The sequence below is a fragment of the Haemaphysalis longicornis genome, unplaced genomic scaffold (genome assembly GCF_048455015.1).
Source record: "Haemaphysalis longicornis isolate Haplotype H1 unplaced genomic scaffold, Haemaphysalis longicornis Haplotype H1 scaffold_6, whole genome shotgun sequence".
Taxonomy (NCBI): Eukaryota; Metazoa; Arthropoda; class Arachnida; order Ixodida; family Ixodidae; genus Haemaphysalis; species Haemaphysalis longicornis.
Window position 1 is genome coordinate 40,600,938 of NW_027526407.1, and position 7,123 is coordinate 40,608,060.

Sequence of the window (7,123 nt, forward strand, 5' to 3'; positions counted from 1 at the left end):
GAACTGAACTGTTTGTCCAAACTGCTAACAAGCTACACCAGTGGTCAGTTGCTATATCTTCGACATGGGTGGGGCCACCCTTGTCAGAAAGTCCCGAGAGTACTGTCGAGCGTAATAATGTTTGCTCCTGAGACAGACTACCAAAAGAACGCGACTGAGGATAGTGTTAGACATAAATACACGGAAGTGGGTGCAAGTTTTTTTTACTATGCGTAACTGCATCTCGAATTGAGCGTTTCTGTGGTACCGACCAGTTAAACTTGAGCGCATGGCTGACTATGCTTTTTAAGCTCTTTACTGATAAAGTTGTATAGTTGTGTAGGATTGGATTGGATGTTTAGGTAGCTCGGGTGTAACGTGGCCAGACTTAGAGAAAGGTTGGCCCAAACAGGGCTTCGTATTCGGGAAATTTTTGTTTCGGCCGTACAAATGCACAAAACCATAAACATTCTGAAGTCACCCGGAAAACCCGACAAACCCGATATGTATAAAATCGCTCCCTTTATTTGTGATGATTTGTAGAAGTATGCATGCAAAATACTCTTCCTGTTGCCTCTGATCTGCAAAATCTGCGCTTTGCACGGTTCTTGCATCCTGGCGGGACGCCGAGGAGCCTTATGTGGCCCCATTGTGATTAGATGGGTTCACTGGAAAGGTACAGAAATTGGTGCATTCTGGGTGGGAGATCATGGAGGCCTCAGACGTGAACAAATTCTGTCTTCTGTGGTGCCAGTTCAAGGCAAAGGTCTGCGAGACTTTTTTCAGTAGTGTTCTTCGAGGCTTGAAGCTGAGTGGTCATAACCTTGGCAAATAGGTGGTCAATGGCTTATGTTCACATTGTGATGTCATGGACTTATATGGAGAAGCAGGCCACCTTGTCCACATCCAGTTGTTGGGCCACTCTCGCTGTAGCCAGTTTGAAAAGCAAGGTCCAAAGGATATACTCTGGAGGTACCTATTGCTAACGAAATGGGTTCTATATTTACGACGTCGCGAAGAATCTCATGAGTTTATTCTCTAGAAAGGCGTGAGCCTTACTCACGACAGCGGTTGTCATGGGACGGCTTCTGTACTGTTGCCCCTTCGCGGTATATAAAAGAACCTTTCCGTCCTCTATCGAACCACGTTACATGTCATTTCGGGTCTGCCGCATCACACCTGAGCAGAAGGATTTTAACATGCTGCTCCATGAGCCAATCTGACCACCCTAATTCGAGCAAATCGCCAACACCATGATATCCATAGGTTGGCACATGAACGAGCAGTGCTTGCAGGCTGTTACTCTGAGAAACGGCCCACTACTCCACTTTCCCGTCCCCTCTCCGCCCTGGGAAATTCGCCCTGTTACGACTCCACCAAAATGACCGTCATCAGTAGATCTAACTCGGTTCCCCGGCAGCGTGCACTGCTACGAACTCTGTCCTACACATACACTGTTGGAGTCCACGGATCCCAGCAGGGAAAGAAAAAGAGAGAGGGAGAGAATAAATTTAATGAAAAACGGCGATGTTAACCGAGCCTTCACGCTGACTTGCTACGTCACTTGATAGAAGAAGAAAAACAGAAAAAAATATGAAAACTAAAAGATGTCGGATGATGTGCACAAAGTGCGGTCACATACAGAAAGTTTTGCGCAAAACTCTGTCCAGTTCTGTGAACCAGAGAAACACCAATAGAGCTTTGGTTTAACGTGTAGCCTGACTGGGACCGCACCAAGGACCCAAGAAATCCGTAAAGTCAAGTGCCGCGGCAACCGGCCTGCACAAAGATAATATCAGTTTCTGTATGTGCACGCCGTGCTTTGAAAACACGCATATAACATGATGGCGGTCTTCTCGTGTGTCACATCTGGAGGAAACAGGTGAAGATGCCTGCTGGATTTTGTAGAGTTAGTAAGGCAATTGGTTTAGCATGAAGGTGCTTAGAGCGGGCTGACTAGAATGAATCCGCTAATCACTCCTCCGCACTACTTTCTATATTGCAAGCAGATCTGGTGTATTTTGTGGGAGCCCAAGACAACATCGCCTATACTGGTCAAACTCTCCCGCCGCCATATGTGCAGTTATCTTCTGAATCCTATAACGTTGTTCTCGAGTTCAACAAAGTGTTTTTATGCAACCCAATACTTCAACGCATCTAATATATGGTGGCCCTTTTATCAAAACTCATGCGCAGACATTGCGTGAATTCTGGGATGAGAGCCAGTCTGTACAGGTGGTATTCACTGAAAAGTTTGGTAGGCGATTTCTTCGCTTGGTAATCACGAAAACCGCCATTACCATGCGCGCTGTGCCTACGCATCCACTTTGCACCTGAATCTCCTATAAAAACACCAGCGTGCATCGTCCGCCGCGTTTCAACGCGATTCTCGGCGTTGGCGTCAACTCACATTATGTGGTGGAGCTCTACTTGTTGTCGATTACTTCGCATCACCGGAGAATGAAACCCCGCCGGCGAGCGAAGGCGACACAACGCTTAGAAGGCCAACGCTGCAGTCGCCATGCTGCCGCTGAGGTCGCCACAAGTGCCCTCTGATGCGTGATTGAGTACGAACAATAAGCAGTCGCTTAATTCGGCGACGCCAGGATATACGTAGCGTGAGTTGACGTTCAGCTTGTTATCAAAGCTTTCCGGTCTGTCTAGGATTAGCTTGATTATCATGCTTACTGCTGCTTCAATGACACACACACACGGTATACGCATTAAGTGGCACATGTATATTGATCAAGCGCCCCCAGGGCAGCGTCACCAAGCGCCCCAGAGCTAAGCTGGTTACACAGACACACACGGGTGTTGCTGCGACGCACGAGCCATCAGGTCCACACCCAGCGACCACTCGCATGATCATCAAGTGGGCCGGGCCGCCACGTGTCGCGCTTTCGCAGCAGGGCTCGCCAGGAGCCACGCGAATCTGCTCTACCTGGGACAGTGTTGCTCACGCTACAAAAACCAAAGAATGGTTTTGCAGAAACGTTTCCCGCGTACGCTGATTTAAATACGATGGTAGCGTAGTAGCTAGTGCATGCGAGGCTATCTCCCGAGCCGCGCACTGCACGCACTCCCCAGCCGTCACAAGTGCTGGCGAATCGCAAATGACCCTTGAACAAATCGCTTAAGTTTGGCTCCCACGCGGCCAAATTTTCTGCAACAAAATTTCTGTCGTTTTTAAACAAGTGGCAGACCTTCAGGGGCGATCAGCTTTCACTTGCATGCGGACGCTACTTCGTCCATCATGATGCAGATTCACGCATATTTAGGTTCCGAAGTTTTTGCCCCTTTACCTTGTCGTGCGAGGATTTAAACCGTGCCTGGCGATACGTTAATCGTAGGGAGCTTCACGTAACAGTGTTATGTGTCGACGTATTAGTTCGCTTTCGGCAGGCCATAATTTGGAACCTGGAACAGCTCGCTGTTGTCATGCGCTGTGCTTTAACGGGCGCCAGCACATGACAAGCACGGCCATCTCTTTGAGCCCGACGTAACCAGGGCAGCGTTGCCTTAGCAACACAGACGCATGAGCAACAGCATGGTGGCGCACGTACATGGTTACCCGCATGCGTGCCATGCCAGTGAATACAATCTATAGGACGCGGCAAGACAAAGCTTCTTCACAAACGTCCGCTAGTTACCTGTGTTTTAAACACGTACACGCTTCCCACTGGCTTACCTGTGCTCGACACGTCAGAAAACGCCGTATTGCAGTCGCTTCGGTACCACTGCGGAGTTTCCGGTTTGCCGCGTTCTGTGGAGGCGTTTGGGAAACAGTGCCCTTACTCAACACATATCCTATATGGCTCTACCGTTGTCAACAAGCACCCAATCTCACCGTATTTTCGCCGTCATCTGTACCCAACCCGTCTCAAACATTTTAACTCTTAGGCTTTACAGAACTGCCACGAACTGCTTCATGGACTCCTTCCGGCCACTTTGGCGAAAACCCACTTCCCACATTAATAATTTTATTTATTAATTACGAAAGCATGGAATTGATGACTAGTCAGGTAGAAGTAGTGTGAGAAAGGGCCGCTGTTTTCTGTGTGGCTGCCATTTTCCTACAACGAGTTTTGTTATGTCTCCACGTAAACTCACCTACTTGCACCCCAGGATCCGCCCTTCAGTTCCCACCATCCCCCTTGAGGCAATCATTCTAGGGGCATTCCATAAATAAAAAGTATTCGCCATCATCATGCCATCAGGTCCGATTGGTAATAGTTATGATGATGATGCCTTCAACAAATCAGGCACGTACCCACACATGGGGATCAGCAGAGGTTAAAACGTGTGTAGGAGTGCATTGGAAGCACTGGAACGGACATGAAAAACGTTTTTTTTTATTTTATTTGGTGGGGTTGGCAGACCGTCACCGGGGCCTTCCGTCGCGACACTTCAGATCCAGGCAGAATCATCATTGATGGCACGTTTTATTCCGGGCTCCAAATGGCGGCTCTGGATGCGCTGTCGACAGGTGGCGGCATGCGGCATTTTTCCGCTCAAGGGTCCCTTAAAATTTCCCCATGACGGGCGTGTGAAGATGGCTGTGCCTTAGAGGCCCAGCTGAGGGGCTGTGAGCCATGACCATCGCCGGCTGACTGTCCATCCCAAATTGCTCCGCGAGGCCGTCGCGCTGGGGCCGTAGTTCCCACATCGAAAAGCTGGAGCGCCTGTGGCACCCCAGTTCAACAGACATCCTGGTTTGGCGGGCGATACGTCATCGCTTCAGCAGCTGAGCGTTGGGGCGCCACTGCGACGCAACTCCGAGCACCATGGCGAACAATTCACTGCTACATCTTGCCGAGATCATCAAAGGTAAGCATACCATAAAACGCGTTCAGCTGCGTAGTCCGCGGTTCTGGCGTCTGAGTTGGCGGCTTTAGGACAGCATGCACGTCCATCGTTCGAACCACTGGCGCTTTTGGAGGGGATTTTCTTCAGTGTGAGAGTGAAGAACAGGCTCTGCCTTTGCAAAGCGGCCATGTGTGTACCCCACAGCTAGCAATTTACTATGGGCTGCACTTGCAAGACTTTTCAAATTATCCATCGAGTTCCGAGACAAATTAGGCCCATATCCGCAGCACCACTATCGACGCTTGAATTCGCGTGAAGACGTAAAACAGCACCTCGTTTGACAGTTTCCACAATTTTGTTTGTCTATGGTGTGCGTTCTCCTCTTCCTGTTTGCCAGGCCGTGAACTGTGCTTGGTGAGGTAAATATAAGCGAACTATGAAGAGCGTATTCAGGCGTGATGGCGATCAGAGCGGGCACTCTAAGATACGCTGGGCTTCGATGTCAGTACGCGATAGGCTGCATTGAAGTGCGGTGTCGTACAGAAAGCGGTCAAAAGCCGTGTGATTATAAAAGGCCATGGCATGGTTTGTAGGCTGGTACTGATGTGCAGGGGTTACGATTGAATGCTAGCTATTAAAGCGAAATATTTGCGATCGTAGTAATGCTAAACAGTTAAAGGGGTGTTGCAGCAAAATAAAAATTAGCTTTATTCGAAATATTTTGTGTTTTATGGTGCCCTCACAGTTTGTGCTTCAGCAAACGATGCTATAGTAAAAGAGCCAAAATTTTAATTCTCTCCCTTCAGCGAATGTTTCACGACGTCAGTAGGGGAGTATTTCGGGTAAGTGCCGTTAACAAAAGTTAGCGTGTTGCCTGGGGCTGCTGCTACGTGAGATCATCATCACCAGCCTATCTACGCCCACTCCAGGGCAAAGGCCTCTCCCATTATTCTCCAATTACCTCGGTCCTGTGCCAACTGTGACCAATTTATCCCCGCAAACTTCTTGATCTCATCTGCCCATCTAACTTTCTGCCGCCCCCTGCAACGCTTGCCTTCTCTAGGGATCCACTCTGTTACCCTTAATGACCAGCGGTTATCTTGCCTTCGCATTACATGCCCTGCCCACGTCCATTTCTTCTTCTTAATTTCTACTAATATGTCTTTAACACCAGTTTGCTCCATGACCCACTCCGCTCTCTTCTTGTTCCTTAATGTTACACTTATCATTTTCCGCTCCGTTGCCCACTCAGTCATTCTCAATTTAAGTTGAACCTTCTTAGTGAGCCTCCAAGTTTCTGCCCCATAGGTGAGTACCGGTAAGATGCAGTTGTCATACGTGAGATAAATTTGCTTTTATTACCTTAGTTATTATCTGATTTACGGGATGGAGCGGCTATACTACTCAGGACAACTGTCTGCACTCGGCTACTTTGTGACCAAACTTGTAACCTGCGTATTTTTGTTCCGGTGGATACTAATTGCGTCGAAAAACAGTATGACGCGACAAACAAAGTCACGTAGGTGTCAGCGTCATTTAGGCCAGTTGTACAATGCTGTGAGAGGCAACCACAACGCACCCGACGGCTGTGTAGCGTCAGCCAGCGTAGTGCGCGTGCAGTAAGCACTCGTTCTTCTGTGGTTGCATGTTCGCTCGGACCGTCTGTTTCAAAGCCAAGCTTTACTACTTTCGTCCAGCGATTTCGTGGAGGGTGCGCAAATGACCTTTTGACCGGAGACACACCCCCGGCGACACACCCCTATAAGCGCATCGTGTGATCCCCCAGGCCCGCTGTCGGCGCAGCGCACAAGGTCCCATTTTAAGTGGTTCGGCTCACATTGCTACCGCTCCCGTCGCAGCCGCTCAGCTGATCAACCGCCGACCAAACCCGCAGTCTCCCACGCATGCGCCGCTGAGGTGTCTTGGGCGATGTGACTGATCTTGCGCAGCGTTCGCCGTGAAAGAGAAACGCCGCGTTTGCCGAGAATGAAATCGAGGCCGGGGCTCCTCCTGTGAGCGTTTCACGGGACCGAACGGCTTTGAGCCGTGGTCGGCAATACAGCTACATCGAAGGTTAACCAAGCGAAATTAAGACTCAGCGAGACGAAGCCAAAATTTTGCTTTGCATATCCAAGGTTATCTGACCTCAACATTCTTACCGCTACAAAAAGAATATGTACTACAGTCAAGCGCAAATAGCTCGTTCTGGTAAATTTAGTTATATTGTTTGAATTCTTTTTAAATTTTATTATATTGTCTCGGACTCTTTCAATCAAATGTCGCAATTGGCTGCTCATAATACGCGATAAATTCAGGGATAAAAAGTAGCTGGTGTGTC